The sequence below is a fragment of the Equus asinus genome, chromosome 5 (assembly GCF_041296235.1).
Source record: "Equus asinus isolate D_3611 breed Donkey chromosome 5, EquAss-T2T_v2, whole genome shotgun sequence".
Taxonomy (NCBI): domain Eukaryota; kingdom Metazoa; phylum Chordata; class Mammalia; order Perissodactyla; family Equidae; genus Equus; species Equus asinus.
Window position 1 is genome coordinate 81498220 of NC_091794.1, and position 18303 is coordinate 81516522.

At 43.0% G+C, this 18303-nt stretch overlaps 1 protein-coding gene across 3 annotated transcripts in view; it reads left to right on the forward strand.

Moving 5' to 3' along the window:
* The window catches only part of HIVEP3 (HIVEP zinc finger 3), a 474366-nt gene that overhangs the window by 80583 nt on the left and 375480 nt on the right, over positions 1-18303 (forward strand). For 2 of the 3 annotated variants that reach the window (XM_044770511.2, XM_070510167.1), the window contains exon 2: positions 12999-13109. The gene's annotated coding sequence lies outside the window, so the exon portion shown is untranslated. Of the gene's footprint in view, positions 1-12622; positions 12869-12998; positions 13110-18303 lie in introns of those variants that run through there. The other variant, XM_070510165.1, reaches the window with a different exon arrangement.

Consider the following 18303-nt stretch of genomic DNA (forward strand, 5'->3'; position numbering starts at 1 on the left):
ATTGTCATTATTGTTAATAATAATACTATGTGGTTCATGGTTAATGGCAAGACTTACCTTTGGGAAAAATATAATAAATAATAAAACATAAATATAATATTTTTGTCACTGGTCTGATTTTGAGTAATTAGTCACCTGTCATATTGCTTAGTGAATAGTGACGTGTATGAAAACTTAGGAAATTGACTTAAATGAGCTAGAAATGCTCTCGAGTTATTTTATTCTTAGCTATCCATCATGTTTACTGTGTAGCATCACGTTCGTTGCTGGACAATTGCAGACTGATAGGTGCTTTCAGCCAGACAATTGTCCTGGATTACAGAGTGGACTGATCTATAGTTTATACAGGTTCTGCCTTCCACTTGATGAAAAATCAGTACATCATTTTTATTTTACTTAACTCCAATGGGATTTTTTTTCCTATACCTTACATTTCTCAAAAAACAACAGATAGAGGTGTGTCTGGGACATCTGTCATTTCTAAAGCCCCTTAGGAAAGTTTCCAAGAGGACAGTGATTATCCTGACCACCTGCCATACCTTCTTCTGCTTGCTATTGCAAAAGATGCATGAGTACTTTATTAAAAGAAGTAGGATTCTGGTTTGTACTCAAAGATGCAGAGACCTAGAAAGAGATTTACTATCAAACCTACAATGAAAAAAAATTGACAAACAGCAAGTTCACAACTTTTCTTGGGCCCACAGGAGTATTGAGGTTGCTGGGAAACCAGCAGGCCCAGAATCTAGGAAGAGACAGGTATCTGCAGGGAGAAATAAGGGACAAGCACTGACTTACCTCGGATTGGATAAAATAAGAACACTAAACTATACACTGTCTATGAGAAACCTACTTTAAATATAAAGACAGGTTAAAAGTAAGAGGATAGAAAAAGATATGCTATGTAAACACTAACCAAAATAAAGTGGAGTCATTATATTAATATCAGACAAAATAGACTTTAGAACAAGAACTATTCTCAGGGATAAAGAGGGACATTAAATCATCATAAAGGGTTCAACTCTCCAAGAAGAAGTAATAATCCTAAATATGTTTGTATTTAACAACAAAGTTTTGAAATACATAATGCAAAAGCTGATAGAATTGAAAAACAAAATAGACGACTTCACAATTATAGTTGAAAACTTCAGCGCTCCTTTCTCAGTAAATGATAGAACAAGTAGGAAAAATATCAATAAGAATGTAATGACCTGAACAACATTATCAACCAACTTGACCTAATTGACGTTTCTAGAACATTCCACCCACAAAACATCTCTCTGTGGTGCACACGGAACATTCACTACAAGATACTATATTTTGGGCCAGAAGGCAAACCTTAACAACTTTAAAAGAATAGTAATAATAGAAAGTACGTTCATGAACCATGATGGAATTAAACCAGACATCAGTAACAGAAATACATCTGGAAAATCCCCAAATATATAGAAAATAAACAACATACGTCTAAATAACCTATATGTCAAAGAGGAAGAATTAAAAATATTTTAAACTGAATGAAAAGGAAACACAACATGTCAAACTTGTGAGATGCAGCTAAACCAGTGCTTAGGGGGAAAATTATAGTGTTAAATGATTATATTAGAAAAGAAGAAAGGTCTCCAATCATTCAGATGCTCTGAAGCGTCCACCTTAAAAAAAAAAAGAGAAAGAAGAACCAATTAAAACTAACAGAAGGAAACAGAAGCAAACAGAAGGAACGAAATAGTAAAGATAAGATTCAATGAATTGGAAACAAAAGCAATTCAGAAATAGCAATCAAACCAAAAGCTGGTTCTTAGAAAAGATCATTGAAATTAATAAACCTCTAGCCAGGCTGACCAACCACTGAGATGGCCTAGAAACAAGGCATCCCAGTAGCAATGAGCATACCCAGTGCCCAGATCTTGGTTTCTAAATGCCATTATCCAGTTAAAAGGAACCAGGACTCCTTGGAAAAGTAAACTCCAAGACTGGGCAGGGAAAATACAAGATGCCCTGGAGCATCTTGTGGTTCCACAAAGTCAGGAAGTGCTAATCAACAACAGTCACAAAACAACAATGAGATTATGTCAAACACAGGAGCCAATGTGAAAGAGCTCCCAATGGACAAAGCTGGAACAGTTTTAGCTAAAAATAAATAAATAAGGATATATTAGGTTATCATTCAAAAAATAAAATAACTATCCATGAGTCCATATTGATAGAAATAAAAGTTTAATAAACTGGTTATTTCATGGGGAGAAAGGACAACTCTCATAGAAGAATTCCAACAAATACATATAGAGGAATGAGGGAAATAGAAAATCACAATTAGAACACCGCAGCCTTAATTGCTGCAGACATATCACCTGATGAATGCTAAAATTAGTGGGTGAAAGGTTAAAGGGAAACAAGACATTTCCATAGTCTCATAGGAGCCTCCCCCAATATTTACCAACTACAAAGGGAAAAATAGTAACTTTACAGGGGAGAAACGTGGCAGACACTACCTTGCCCAAGAGGTCAAGGTTAACATCACCAGTAATAAGACACAGTGACATCATGCCCCCTTGCCCCAATTTGCTGTACTGAGAAGGCACATCGCTTCTGTGCTATTCTTGCCGAAACCCCATAGCCCCAGTCTCATCATGAGGAAACATCAGACACATGCAAACTGAGGGACAGTCTACAAAATACCTGATCAGTGCTCTTCAAAAGTGTCAAGGCCGTGAAAGACAAGAAAAGACTGAGGAATAGTCACAGATTGGAGGGGACAAAGGAGCAATGACAGTTAAATGTAATGTGAGATCTTGGATTGAATCCTGGAAGAGAAAAAGGGCATGAGTGGAAGGACTGGGTAAAATGAGAGAAAAATCTGTGGTTTAGTTAATAGGATTGTAGCAATATCCATTTTCTGGTTTTGATAATGTGCTACGGTTATGTAAGATGTTAACATCAGGGGAAGTTGCGCGAAGGGTATATGGGAGTTCTTTGTAGAATCTTTACGACTCTTCTGTAAGTCTAAAATTATTTCAGAATAAAAAGGAAAAAAAAAGTCAGTAGAGCTTTTGATGAAGAAGGCCTGAAGGAAAGAAGTAAAGTCTCCTTTGTGTTATAAGGACATAGTACGGACACCTTGAGACTGTAGAAGAGACTTCTAGAAAAACATCTTGCATGCTGCCTGGGCCTCCTGTCATTCACTTCCTGGTCCTCCAGTCTGAGAATGACTGATGGGGCCATCTGACCAATTCATTAGAAGACATCCTGTTTTTAGGGGGCGCTTTTAAACTCATTCTATATCTTACTTTGGCTTTTTATTCTGTCTCAACTAGGTCTTAGAGGCAATGATGACTTTAAAATCCTCTTTAGAAAACTGCTTTTTTAAAAAAGCTAATTTTCTTTATCCTTCTAAGAGAAGGATGGATTTTATTTTTCTCCTCTCTTCTTTTACTGACTGTGATCATGGCGGGAGGTGGTGCAAACTGGCCATCCATCTTCTGATTCCAACTGTTTCTAGCCAACACAGATTTTATTTATTTATTTTAAAACTGGATTTGCAAGGAAGCCTGATGACTGTTGTTCTCTTTGGCTTATAGTACACACTTGTAAGTGGCTGTATCACACAATTATGATATTTGCTGGGCCCCTGAAGTCATGTGAGTTTTTGACCCCCAGTGAATGTAATAAATTACATATAATTTGTGGTGTTGGTTCATGATCTTTGCTAATCAGAGCTCTTTCCAGTCTGACTGAGGTTCCTAATCCTGCTCCTACAGTTCCTAGATTCCTCTTTGGAGCTGTGGCCTCACATTTGCTTTTTATGACTTTCCCTTATTTGTCCTTGCAGCATTTTCGAGGGAGCTGTGGATTGCCAGAAGAGCGCCTCCCCCGTCCCTCCACCCCATACGCACACATCGAGTTTATTTAGCCAGGATATGCAAACCACCCAGGAGCCAGGTGGTCACATGCAATGGGAGCCACGTGGCCTGTCTCAGTCCAAGATTGGTTGGCACCCAGAGTACCTATTTGGGGCACATGACTGCCATGTCACTGGCTGCCCAAAGTAGGGTCTCATCAGATCTGAGGAGCTCATTTTTGTGCTACACCATAATCCTTTTGCACTAGAAGCTTCCAACATGGGAGGAACTTCTCCAATCACTTGGCTTAATGTTTCCTTAGAAGGGAATTCTTACCAACATCGGACTCTCTTGGTTCTTAAAGCCAAACTCAGCCTGACAGGGCCACATCCTCATCTGAGAGAAAAAGCAGAGTCAGGCTCTGGGAGTCGGTAGCTGAGCAGAATCTCTGCCTCCAACTTTCTAACACACTGGAATGCCCCTCTCCCTGTAACCGTTCAAGTCCTTTTCTTGTTCTGAGTTAATAGACTGAATCTACAATGTGACTTTTGGCCTCCTTCATTGGTTACAATATCTCTATAGAACGTTTGGTTGGTTGGTATCCCAGGTCCTTATAAGGTCTGTGGGACCTTAGCTTTCTACAGCTGAAACCAGCAGTGGCTCTTCACTAGGATTGTCAGAATTACCTGCAGAGCTTTAAAGGGTCCATGTGCCAAGATCCTCCTGCAGAAACTTGGGAGCACCTGTACTTTTCCAAAGTTCCACAAGGATTTGATATACAATTTCAGATAGAATCCTCCGGCTGCCAGGGACTTTCACTTACATATTATCTTAAGTTATCTTATTCTTCCTTGTTTTTTTTAAGACAAATTTATTTACTTATTTTTTGAGGAAGACTGGCCCTGAGCTAACATCCGTGCTCATCTTCCTCTATTTTATATGCGAGACACCTGCCACAGCATGGCTTGGTAAGTGGTGTGTAGGTCTGTGCCCAGGATCTGAACTAGTGAACCCCGGGCTGCCGAAGCAGAACGTGCGAACTTAACCACTACACCACTGGGTTGGCCCCAGTGTTCCTTTGCTTTTGTTCATAAAGTTATGACTGTTCCACTTAGGGCACTGATTTTAAACAGGATCAGGGATTTTTCTAATCATTAAAACACTTCTGCTACAGAGTCTATGTGTCTCCTGGTGACATTCACCATCTGCCATGGATTGCTGAGATCCCCAATGGGCCTCCTCATATCTTAGGTAGAAGGAGGTAGAAGAAAGGTTAAGAACCAATGCTCTAAGGTTTTGTGTGTATGTGTGTGTGTTTGTGTGTGTGTGCGCGAGAGAGACTTTAGATTCCAAATTATTTACTTTTAGGTAACCAGAACCAAAAAGAGGGATGCACATTGGCCTTGGCCAATTTTTTCTTCATTAAAAACCACCCCACCAAGGGCCCCAAACAAGCTGAATGATTGTAAAAATGGAGGAGGACTTGAGCCAGCCCTTTGTTTCTTAAACACCATCCTAGGGTGTTGTTCTACCGTAACAAAGGAAAGCTCCTCTTAGGAGGTTAGAAGAAAACCACCATTAACTTCATTTGGCTCTCATCTTGAGCATCACTTTAAGAGTCCTCTGACCTTCTCTCTGGTGGGCAGGCCATCCTTTTTGGCATGATTTGGTAACTTATTTTTTCTACCTTCATCATGACCTCTTCCTGAGCATGAGGTGGGAATCAGATGGACCTAGGGTTTAATCCTCATGCTAATGTTTACTGGATGGTTTGCCCTCGGACAAGAAACATAAGCCTCATATTCATCATCTGCAAGGTAGAGGGGAAAATCTGCCTTAGATGGTTGTGGTAAGGATAACATATCCCTGTTTTATGGATAAGGAAACTCAGGCAGGAAAGGATTAAGTAGTTGACTCAAGGTCCCACGGGGTTTGAACCCAGATGGTCTGACTACTCAGAGCCTGCCCACTCAGTTCTTCTGCCATTTAGCTCTGCAGAGGGCCAACACATACTTACTTCCTGTGTCTCAAGATGGCCCAGGGTAGACGTTTCTGAAAATACTGTCCAGTGTCCTACACTGGACGATTCTTGAGTTACATACTTGGAGTGTTTTTATCTTTGACTCTAAGCCTTGTTAGGAATGCTGGCAACACACTCTTCAGGTGTCCAACGAGCAGGTAGATGCACATGGACTTGGGCAAAGAGAGATTTATGTGGGCTATGTTTGCATCCTTGTTTATGGATAATGATTTTCTGCCCCAACAGGAGGTATTTGTAATTACTGTTTCAAAAAAAATTAAAATTGCTAATTTAAAAACAAATGAATTAATGAATGAATGAAATCTTTAATAGATGACACAACAATGGGGAAGTTCCCAGCAGAGTGCTTGGAGCATAGGAATCTCTCTATAACTGCTCATCTCCATCCTCTCCACCTTCTTCATTTGACTTTAGTTTAGTCTCTTATTTTCTTTGCCCACAAACTGAGGTCACAATCCTCTCCATTACATTATACTTAATATTGATCAGGTGTTTTGATGAGCACTGTGTTTGGTTTGAGTGCTACAACTAAAGTGCCTTTTGAAGGGTGGTATGAAATTACAAAGGATAGAAGCTACTTTGGGTGATAGAATTGGGTCCCAGAAGTTAGGTCAAAATGATGAACTGATTCTTACAAGATGAAATATAATGGGGCTAAATGTAATGTCTTGTGATGGAGTCCAGAAAATTAGCTGTAGGAGTACAGAATGAGAGAGATATGTGTCTTAGCAGCCATAAATATGAAAAATACTTGAGAGTTGAAATTGATAGTTGTATTGGTTAGGGCACAGATTCAGTTGCTGTCACAAAGACCTAAAATAACAATGGCTTAAGTAAAGTGAAAGTTTCTTTTCCTCTCACAGACTGAGAATAAGCAGTACAGGGTGAAACGGCAGCACCAGAAACTCAGGATCCTTCTATCTTGTTGCTCTGCCACTCTTCATCCACATGGCTGTCAGGTCCACCTTCCAGCCAATGGGAAAGTAAAAGGGAAGAGGAGGGCATGATCCTTCCCTTTAAGAGCAGGGCTAGGAAACTATACATTTTATATCTGCTTACATCCCATTGGCTAGAAGCTAGCCTCCTGGCCACACCTTCCTACAAGGGAGGCTGGGAAATGTAGTCTTTAACTGTTAGCCAAATTCCTAGCTAAGAATTCTATTACTGGGTAAGAAGGAGAGGGGAGAATGGATACTGATTGAACAATTAGCAGCCATATAGTTAAATCATTATGATACAACAGTGCAATCTGTTTGCAAAAAAGTCTTGGGCAATATTATAGTCCATTGATAGAAGTATACGTATCTTCTAGAAAAGGAATTGGCAAACTTTTTCCAAAAAAGGCCAAGTATTTTCAACTTTGCAGGTCATATATGGTCTCTGTTGAAAATTCTTTTCTGTTTTTGTTTTTTGCAGTCTTTTAAAAATGTCAAAACCATTGTTAGTTCCCAACTATAAAAAAAATAGGCTTCACTGAGGGCTACAGTTTGCCAACTCCTATTCTAGAACAAAGATGGTGATGAGTCTGGGGTCACACCTTTTGGTGTACAAGAATGTGTTCAGGGAAGGTGATCAGGATGGCAACGGGACTCTGGATGAATTCACAAGAGCAATAATTGAAGGCGTTGGTTACTTTTAGTGTAGAGAAGCTAAGACTCTTGATGATATGATCATCGTCTTCACATATTTGAAGGACAGTCATGTGGTTAGGAGACTCTTGTTCTGTATGTATCCAAATGGAAGAACTACAATCAGTGAGAGGATGCTCTGGGAGGCAGACCGCAGCCCAGCATAAGGAATGACTTTCTCATTATTAGTTATCACTTATGGAGCCCTTATTGCCAGCCACTGTGCTAAGCACTTTACATAGATGGTCTCCCTTTATCCTCAACAACCCCATCAGGTAAGTACCATTCTTAGCTCTACTTTAAAGATGAGACAAAGCAGCATTAGAAAGTTAAATAATTTGCCCAGGGTTACATGCTCCAAAGTGATGGAGCCATAATAACTACAATTCTCTACTGATTACTTGCATGCAAATTAAATAACTTAGTGCCAGGCACATAGTAAGTATTGTTTCTGGTAATAATAATTATAATCCCTAGGAAGTACTATGTGTCTCATCATGGTGGTTGTATTACTTTCCTATGGGTACTGTAACAAATGACCACAAACTTTGTGGCTTAAAATAACATATTTCTTTGCTTGGAGTTCTGGAGGCCAGAAATCTGGAATCAGCTTCACTGGGCTGAGATCAAGGTGTCAGCAGGGCTGTGCTCCCTCCAGAGGCTCTAGGCGACAATCTGTTGCTTGCCTCTTCCAGCTTCTGGTGGCTTCCATGTTTCCTTGGCTTGTGGCCGCATCATGCTAATTTCAGCCTCTGTGGTCACACTGCCTTCTCCTGTTCCGCTCTTTGCCTCTCTGTTATAAGGATACTTGTGATTACATTTAGGGCCCTCCCAGATAATTCAGGATAATCTCCCCATCTCAAGAGCCTTAAATTAATCACGCCTTTTGCCATATAAGGTAATATTCACAGTTTCCAGACATTAGGAAGTAGATATCTTTGGGGGCCGTTATTTAGCCTATTGTAATGGTATTTAAGCATAGGCTGGATAATGACATTTTTTTCTTTCCACAATTAGAAAAAAAACTTTATAAATTCTGTCATTTATTGGTCAATCACAACATCTGTTTTTCCTTGTGGTATTTTTTTTGGTATGTGGAAATAGAATATATTTGGTGTAAGGTATGAGTTAGAAGTAATGCTTAATTTTTTTCAAATAGCCACAGTTTGACACTATTTATTGAAGAATACATTCTTTCCCCCACTGATGTAAAATTCAGTTTTATCACTTACCTTTCACATAGCAAACACTATACTTGAACCGGTTTCTTGACTTCGTTTCAGTTCCATCAGTCCATTTTGTAAGTTTCTGCAATTGTGCTATACTGTTTTATTTACTGTAGCATTGAAGTACATATTTATTGATAAATAGATAAATTGAGCCCCCTCTATTATTCTCCAATTTTCTTGGCTAATGGCTCTTCTACTGTTTTCTTTGTCATTGTATATTTCAACTTAAAAAAATTTATTATTATCCTTTTAATATGGTCTTGAGAAGAGAGGAGATAGATGAAATTGTAATTATTTGCCTTCCATAATGGTCTTCCTCCCTATTTTTTATTCTAGTGATTTTACTTACCCATCTCCACTGAGATTTTCGAAATTTTTTGTTGAAATCATGTGGAAGTTCAATTCCAGATATATATCTTACATTTCAAAACTTCTTGCTAACAACTAAACTTTACAACCTCATTTTTATTTTTATACGTAACCATACATTAATATTATTGGCTTTCTTTTGCATTACATTTTCTTATATAACATATCCTCCCCTTTCTTGAGTTCATTATTTTGGCTTATTTTTTCCCTTGGCTGGAATCAATCTTCAAATGTTCTTTTCTTTTATTATTATTTAATAAAGGGTATTCGGGTGAGGTAATTTCTGTATCTTTGAACATGCCTTTCTTTTGTCGTCACACAGGAGAGAAATTATAGTTTGGCAGCTGGTAAAATTCTTGAGTTACATTAATATTCCCTTAGGATTCTATAAAAATTGTGCCACTGTCTTTTAGTGTTGTGTTGCAGATGAGAAGTATGACGTCAGTCTGATTTTCTTTCCTTTTAAGCAGCCTGATTTTTCTTCCCTATTATGAAGCTTGTGGTTGTTTCTCTGTTCTTGGAGCATCAGACTACATCTAGAATTGTGTATTCTTTCAGTGATCCTGCTGCCCAGCACTCAGTAGACCCATGTGACCTAAGGCCTAAAGTCTTCCTACAGTTTAAGGAAATGCTTTTCTATTTCTTCCTTGATTATTGCATTTCCTCTTCATTAACGATGTTATCTGCTTCTGGAACTCCTGTTAGACTAATAGTGGATCTCTGGATCTCTTTGTATATCTTGTGTCTTATTTGATTATTTAAATCTCTTTTTCTTCTTCTGCTTTGGCTTGTTTGCTTGTTTTTTGTGGCGTCCCCCAATGATCTGAAGTCCTGCCCCTATTCATCCTTCCTCTTCTACTCATATTAGGGACACACCTGCCACTTTCCGGAGATTCTGTGGAATACCTGCCATCCTCTGTGGAGAGAGCCAGTCTAGTTCCTGACGTCCTTTAATTTGCTTCTGAACTGATGCCCATGACCCTTATCAAATCTCTGATCTTCTGGGCTTGGGATTTTCCAGGACCATTTTCTGGAAAACGGTGCACTTTCTTCTTAGGTGGTCGGTGCAGAATCAGGAGCTTATCATCACAAGTCAGCTTTTCCTCACCCACATCTCATCTACTTTATATCTTCCCTGTGTTCTTCAAAATGTCAGCTTCATTGGTGGCATTTTTCTCTGGTTCCCGGCACTGCCACTGATGCTTTGGTCATATAAATGTTGTTGTGGTGTTGTTTTGGAGGAGTAGGGGGGAGTAGATGTATGAGCCCAGTTTACCGTCCCTAAAACCAAAAGCCTCAGAGTGGAGATAGGAGGGGGAAATGGAGCATCATATGGATGGCGGGACCAAGTGACCTTTCAGCCTCATCTCCCTCTGGGAGGCTTTTCTCTAAAGTCTAAAGAATAAAGCAGCATAATTAAAGGTTTGAGAAACAACTTTCACAAAAAGGTCCAGAGATAGGGTTTAATTTAGTTAGGAGGACAGAATGAGGTGAGACTTAAATGGTGAGTCACATGAAACCTGCTGAAGATACAGCAGGAGGGACTCAGCTTAAATTACAGCCAAAGTGATTCATGTTGGTCACTACAAAGACCATTTAACTCTTCACAACTTGCGTGGCATCCCAAGGCTTTGCAAAGCCTCCTTCAAGAAGAAGCCTCCTTCGCTGGTGAGTTTTCTGGAGGTTTAAGAGCTGTTCTGTTTAAGGGAAGAGGATGGACTGAATCACCTTCAAGATTCCCTGACAGCCCTGGGATATTAGGATTATGATACCTCGGTGCATGCATGTGATCTTAGATGGGGAATAAAGAGCAGCAGTAGATAAACTCCCAAGGGTAAAAAATCTGGTTTCACCGAGCCTTACTGATTATTATTTTTTTAATGTGAGGAGAGACTGTTTTTGTCAGGAGCACTTTCTCCCAATCTTTAAAAGCGAATGGAGACATCTTTAGTTTCTTCCCCAACATGCTGGGAAGAACAGGAATTTCAGCGGCTCCCTCTCTCCCTGCAGTTGGAGCTATCTCCAGCTCCAGCATGGCTGGAGACTCCCTCCACGTCCCCTGGCGGTCCCTTCCCCCAGCTGGGGACAGAGAGAGAAGCAGCAAGAGGGCGTGGGGCTGGACCAGGGAGAGAAGTGACAGGCTGCCTGTGGAAGGTCTGCACCTTGTCACAGAACCTCCTGGGCTCAGGTCTGTGGTGGCCGCCGGAGAGCCAGTTCCAAGCTGTGTGGCTGGTGACATTTCCGGCTGCCAGTGCCCAGCCAATCAGTGACAGGCCCAGCTAGCTGGGGCGATGACACATGAAATATGATAATTTTCTGCTAAAGAGCCCTGGAAGGAGAGAGAGAAGAGAGAGAGGGAGTTGTGTGTGTGTGCATGTGGCAGGGAGAGGGTAGGGCAGGCAGCACCTGCGACAAGGTGGGAGGGCAGCAGTGCATTGGTTTCAGTGGTATGCCAAGAGAAGGAATGGGCTCTGAGGCTAGGGCTGGAGGGATATGCCCCAGGGAGTGGGGAGTCTCAGGGGTGCTCCCCAGGCAAGCTCTGCAGCTGTTGCCGGGTGGGACCTGGGGGGGAAGCAGCCAGCGCCATTCTGAAGCTCTGGGGCTCCTGGGGTGGGAAAGAGGCTGTAAAAGGCCTTTTCCTTCCTTCCAAACATCAGTGAGGTTAGGAGTTTTGCTTTCTTCTCAGTGCTAGCTCTTTAAAAGCAAAAAGAAAACTGGAATAAACACCCGCTGGGTGGCTGAAGTACTTAACGAATAATTTTTTTAAAAACATTTGGGCTGGGGGGAAGTTTATCCCCTCCCCACTGCATTTTTCTACCTTCATGCTCAACCTAGCTGTGGGAAAAAAAAGGAAACAAAACCGTCCTGTTAACAAAATCTTGAAGAAGGGCCTCCGTCTGAATCTTAGAGTCTCAAAGGCTTCAGGAGAGAGTTTTGGTTCTAGATTCTGGTTGGAAAAAAAAAAAGTGTCTTGGAAAAAGATGTGGTCCTAGATTGCATTATAATTGAGTAGTAAGGCCCGAAGGATTCTTTAGTTTGAGGACATGGCACCGGAGGCTGGGGTGAGGAGTGCCTTGTGGTTAACTCTGAGGTGGCAGAGGTCCCCGCTTCCTTCAGCCGCCTTGGCAGGCTTCCTGGTCCTTTATCAGCAGTTAGGGGTGACACTGGTGCTGACAAGCCTCTTCTGTGTTGTCTGACCCCGTGAACAAGTGTGTTGAGAAGTGAAGGGTCATAGTGTTTACATAATATGCTGATTAGTCACTGAGGAACACATTGGTGCAATAAATGTGTGCCTAGTTTTACGCCTTGCATTTACATTCTCTTTCTCTCTCTCCATACAATTTTTTAAAGGCACCGATAAATGAAATCATTATCATTGCCTGCAAGCCTGCCCTGGCTTTAGGCAGGCGACTGGCTTCCTGCGCTGGGAATGATAGCTATTCAGAAGTGATAATTGGTGTACTGTATCTTTAAAAGGTTAAAACCCCTTTCAAAAAAGGTCTGGACTCATAGTGGAAAAGAGAAGCAAGGCATGGGTTGGCTCTGGGTTCGGAAAACAGCTGTGATTAGATTCTGTGTCTGCGGGCTGAATTTATTCCGTGTTTTTCAGCAGCAGGAATTCAAGAGGGATGCTACTGTTTGGGTTTCTGATCGTGATTTATATTTATTCAGAGGAATAACAGAGGGTGGATCTGTTCCTGGCGCGAGCATGCTCACAACCAGCCGACTCTCCCATTATCCAACTGCCTAGTTTGGTGCCTCAATGTACATGTATATTCCGTGTGCCTATGTGTGTATACAAACACGCATGCATGCTTGGATGGACATATGTGTGCACAGGTTATTTTTTAAGGACAATTCTTTCAATAAGGTCTTTACCCCTTACTTGAAACAGGTGTTCATGAAAAAATGCACAAAATCCTGACTGGCCGGAATAATTCATGAAGAAGGGGCTGGATCCGTGGGTCAGAGAACACAGGACCAGTTTGCCATCCCAAGGCCGAAGGTAGGGGACTCTGGATTTTTATTCGGCGATGGATTCCTTGTGCTTTATTTTATTTATTGTGTTTTTGCCTGCGGCCGCCCCGGGGAAGTGGGATGGCGAGCTGCGATTCCATTTTGTCTTTGCCTTTCTTGGGCAAGGTGTCCGGTTGCAGAGGCGCAGGGGCCGGCCTGCAGGGTGGGCGGCCGCGCGGCGTGCGGTGCCCTCGGTGGGCTGAGCTGGCTGCCCGGCCTGGTGCTGGGGGAGCGACGCGAGCCTCAAGTGACCCCCGCGTGTCAATCACCGCGGCGGCGGCTGTAACCCTGTGCGCGCCGCGCGCTCCTGCTCTCTAGCTGGCAGCCGGTCGGCACCGGCGCACTGGCGACCGGGCTCTCTAATGAGCCCCAGCTGTCGGGCAAACGCCTCGCCTCCTGCAGCACCTGCATTTTCTTCCGCTGCCCTGGCTGATGCTCCGGGATTGTTGAGGCCGTCCGTTGCCGGCTGGCTGAGAGTGAGATTGGGAGGATGCTGGGTGCAAGGCAGAAGGCAGCTGTTTCCCTTCGCCCCTTATTCCTAGTCCCCTAAAAATGTATCTGAAGCAAAATCACAACCTCCCTCTCCTCCAAACAACACGAAACAAAACAAAAACCAAACTCCTACTCCGTTGGGGCTTCTTGCCTTTCCGCTAGCAAAGCCGGTGCCCCTTGTCCAAGTTATGCCCCACATTTTGCCATCTTTTAAAATTGGAAACACTGATGGTGTTGAGTGGCCCCTGCTGAGACTGTGTGGGCTGTCTGAGGACTCCTGAGCCGGGAGGACAAGCTGACCCGCGTAGACTTGGACAGGAGACGCGGTCTAGAGGGACTGCGAGGCCAGGCGTTGGTTTCGCTGATCGCTGCTGCTTTGGTTTACGCTGCGGCTTGCAGGTCGGGACCACTTCTGTGGCTCAGCCCTCCCTTGAGCTTTGGGGGCAGTGGTTGCAGGCAGTAGGGTCTGCGGAGTCTGATCGCCTGGTGAGCAGCACCTTGGCCCTCTTTCTGCGGCGCACCCTCAAGTTTCTGGTAGCCTTTGGCACTGTAACCGCAGCAGCCAGGTCTGCCCCGCCTCCAGCCACATCGTGTGCTTTGGTTATTTTAAAACTGGCTTGCTTTCTGGGTGATAGGGGGTGGGAGGGGCGGGGCGGGGATGAAGTGTGCGCGGGACTGACCACCAAACGTTCTCCTGTCCTTGTTTGTGTCATTATGTAACCTCAGCTGATGATCAGACCGTGCGCCCGAGCAGCTCCCACCATCTCCCGGTCCTCCCCCGGACTGAAGAAGTTGGGTCCCACGTTTAAGATGTTTTTATGTAACTATGTGTATGCTGGGGGCAGGGAGGGTGTGGGGAAGAGGAGGAATAATCTGAGCAACTCATGTGAAGAACACCGGGGCAAAGATCATGCATCCATTGGGGACAGCGTGGTGGCTTTGGGTTGGTATTGATTGGAAGACTCTCCCACATCCATTTCAGCCAGTGATTGCTTGTCTGAACTTACATTTGGTCATTTCACCCCTCATGAACACTGGAGAAGGTTGGAGGCACCCCTGCTGAGCCCCAGGGTGGCCGCCCAGGCTCACTGGTTTTAGGTCCCAGCTATTCTTCATGCTTCCCACTGAGGCGAAGAGTTTCTGCCCAGCTAGGATTTCAGTTTTGTTGTGGGGTTGGACTTTGCTGTGGGGCTGAAGAGTGGACCTCAGATGCTGCCTGAGTTGCTTGTCATATGCTGTTTAAAGCTGTGATGACTTGCAGAGGCTGGAGGCCCTGTACATTCTTGCCTTAAAATACTGTGGGATTTTTTTGCAAGGTAGAGGAACAGCTGTCCCACCAAGATATCTGCAGGCAGGAGGGGAGGGTGTGTGTGACGCTTAGCTCTCTCTCTTTCCTCCCAATTCTGTCTTTAGCTAAGGCACCCACAGGACACAGAATTGTCACCTGAGGCCTCTTTATCACACCCCTCAGTGCCTCAGCCTGGGGCGTCTGGGTGGACTTGTTAATTTGGTGGGGAAATCTGGCCCCTCCAGGCTAAGATTGTTTTCTTGCAGTCAGCACCCCGGTGGGTCTATTTTAAGGGCCCACTACTAGGGTGTACGCGTGGCAGTGAATCAAGATGCACTCACAGGCACTGTGGTTGTCTTGTCTCCAGTCATTGTGTTTCAGTGGCAGCCACCCTCCTTGGAGTGGAGAAGTGTGTGCTGCCTTCGGGTTCTTGCCAAGTGAGCCATTGAGGCATTTAGCGTGTGAAAGGTACAAGCAAGAGGAAGATGCATTTATTCTGAAGTCCTGGCAAATTCCAGGCCCCGACTTGATGGAAGATAACGTTAAGAAAGCCGTGTGACAACTGGATAGCTTTTCACCTGTCTCTCATTTCCTGCTCTGTGAGTTCCTTGAGGTCTCTCAGGTTCTTTTCTGCTCTCCGTGCTGCCCATCAAGGAGGCCCTGGCGTGTGTTCCCCATTCGATTCTGTTGGAATCAAGGCATGTTTACAAATCTACAGAAGCCCTGGGCAGCCAGGGTGGGAAACACTGGCTATGTGAACAGGCAGCCCTGGTGTTTCGGGCCAGACTTGGCCAAAGCCCTTGACGGATGTTCTTCTTCATCTGTAAAGTGGGTATAATCCTCATAGCTTTACCAAGCCCCCCAAGTAAGTATCTTGAGAAGAAATGAACTGGGCTAAGAAGTGGCATGTGCTCTGTAGCTGTTGGGTATTAGCATAATGCCACAGCAATCTGGAACTCACATTTACACAATTTCACTTCTCCTGTGGGGTCCTGAGTGGCAACTCAAATCATGAGCTACAGTTCTGGTATTTTGATCATTGCAGAAAACTTCATACCATTTTCCAGACTCTTCATTTGCGTAAAGTTCTAAGGGCCTTGGCTATTAGTTTGCCAAATACACTAGCAAATTGGAAGAGATTGATATAGTACTGCACAGGGATTGTTAAAGTTCTCTTGTCAAATATCAGTGAGAAGTACTAATTTAAGAAACAGAATAACTAAAAAAAAATTAAATTTAAATTTAAAAGGCAAAAGAATTCAAAACAGAATTTTAAGACTATTCAATGTAAATATTTAATGTAAACGAGTCAATGAAATTTTATATATTTTGATGGATCTTCAGGACTCTATTTTGTAGCAAAATAACTGATGCTCACAATGACCCAGGTGCCTCAAGAGCAGTTTAAATGACATTTTGTGTGTCCAATTTAAAAAGGCACGAGAATTTGAAGTATACCCCCCAATTTTTTTTTTCTAGCCTGATACTTAAAGGAAAAACTGCATTTGTGCAGGATAACAGAACCTCTGAGGTTTCTGGACAGCCAAGAGCTTACTGATAAAAATTATATTAACTAAAAAGCCCTCCTGTTGAATTAATTGAGAACTTTACGATCTGCTGAAACGTAGCAGGGAACTGTTATGCTGGTATTCGTAGCGCTTGTGTGCTAACATTGGATGCTCCAGACTCTTCTGAGAAGGAAACATGCAAATCTCAACCTGTCTTGTTGTGAGCCGCAGACAAACTTCAAGCTTTCCAACTTGGCGACGCCAGCCTGGCTGCAGTTGGAAGAGATCCGATTATAGAAAAGATGAAGCCGCAGAGGTCAACCCTAGTGGCATGTGTTTCTTACGTCAGCATAGGGAATGTGGACTCCCCACCACCACAGTGCTGTTAAAACTCTTGTCAGAAAAACGAGTTCAGGATGTCATGGCAACACCCTCATGCTAAGCTGTGGTGTTTACTCAATTCAGACATTGTGCTCACAATTGGAAGGATGTCTGAGTTCCGAGAGCAGCGCTGAGCTTTGCCTGACCCGCTGCTGATTCGCTTAGTTACAGTTTAGTCCAAAACAAAGACACAAGGAAAAACAAAAGTAGAGGAAAAAGAATGCTGACACTTTCTAAAGAGTATTTCTAAATTCAGTGCGTATGCGGAAGATGTGAAGACCCTAATTGAAAGTAGCAGAAGGGTATTGCTTGGTTTCAAGATGCACGTAAATTCATTGTTTTGGCAAATTATTTGAAGAAATTTTTTAACTTGCTAAAAGAAACTGTCAATAACAGGTAATTGAATATGATCAGAAATGGTCAAAACTGTCCAAAGGTTCTATGTCTATAGCAGAAGGATACTGATGTAATAAGATGGAGAGAAAAGTTTTCTCTGGAATCCCAGGGGGCTTGGAAGGCGGTGGAGGTAGGGGTTGGTGGCTGAACCACACTCTCCAGAGGGCTGCCCTTTTGGGAGGGTCACATCTGGGAAAATGTGCTTGGGTTGTAGATTTGGCCCATTGATGAAAGCCAAGCGTGCATGAATGATGTGGTTCCTCTCCTCATTACTGAGTGTTACAAAATACCAGGTGTGGCTGGATGCTTGTGATAAAAGGAGAAGGGTGGAGCTTTCCATCTAGATGTGCAGGAGAGGGAAACTGAGAATGCCAAACTGAGAATGCCCCTCCGATTTGGAGAGTGAAGCCGGGGAGAAGCATAGGGATGTTAGTCTTGGGAATCTTGGGAACTCTCAGAATGTCCTTGAATTGGGGTTCAGGGCCAACTTATCAAAAGAATGAGTAATGTATACATGACTGGGATCCAAAGAAAAGCCAATAAACCAATAAAAGAAAGATGAAAAAAATAAAAGCAATGTTATAAATACATGACATGTTCTGTTGAGCCTCTGTCACCAAAGTTAGTCTATTCAGTCATTCATTGGACTTCCAGGCTCCCGTTGGATGCTGGAGCTATCTTAAGATCACAGGAGCCCTGATAAAAATGAACTGATTTAATCTTAATAGAAGTAGAATTCTGAAAACCTCTTCAATCAATATTCAATGCAGTAGACCCTTGACATTCTGTATGGATGCATCTCAAACCCTTGGCAAATCCCCAAACTTGCAAATACAGAAGTATTTGCATAGGCTTTTGACCTCCTTCTGCGTCAGGTTCTGTCCAGAGAGGAGAGGTTCCCATGATTATTCACAGGCCATCAATGACTTGCCTTTTCAACTTGCACTCAAGAAAATAAAGTTTCTCTTAATTCCAGAGAGTTTCTGTCTCCCTGGTAGTGTCTTGGGATGGGGAGCTTTGACAAGGCTCCCTCTCTAGCTTAGTGACTTGCTCTTGTGCTGCAGCTTTGCAACACACAGGTCACACTTGTGCTTTAGGAAAAGGACAATTGCAATCTA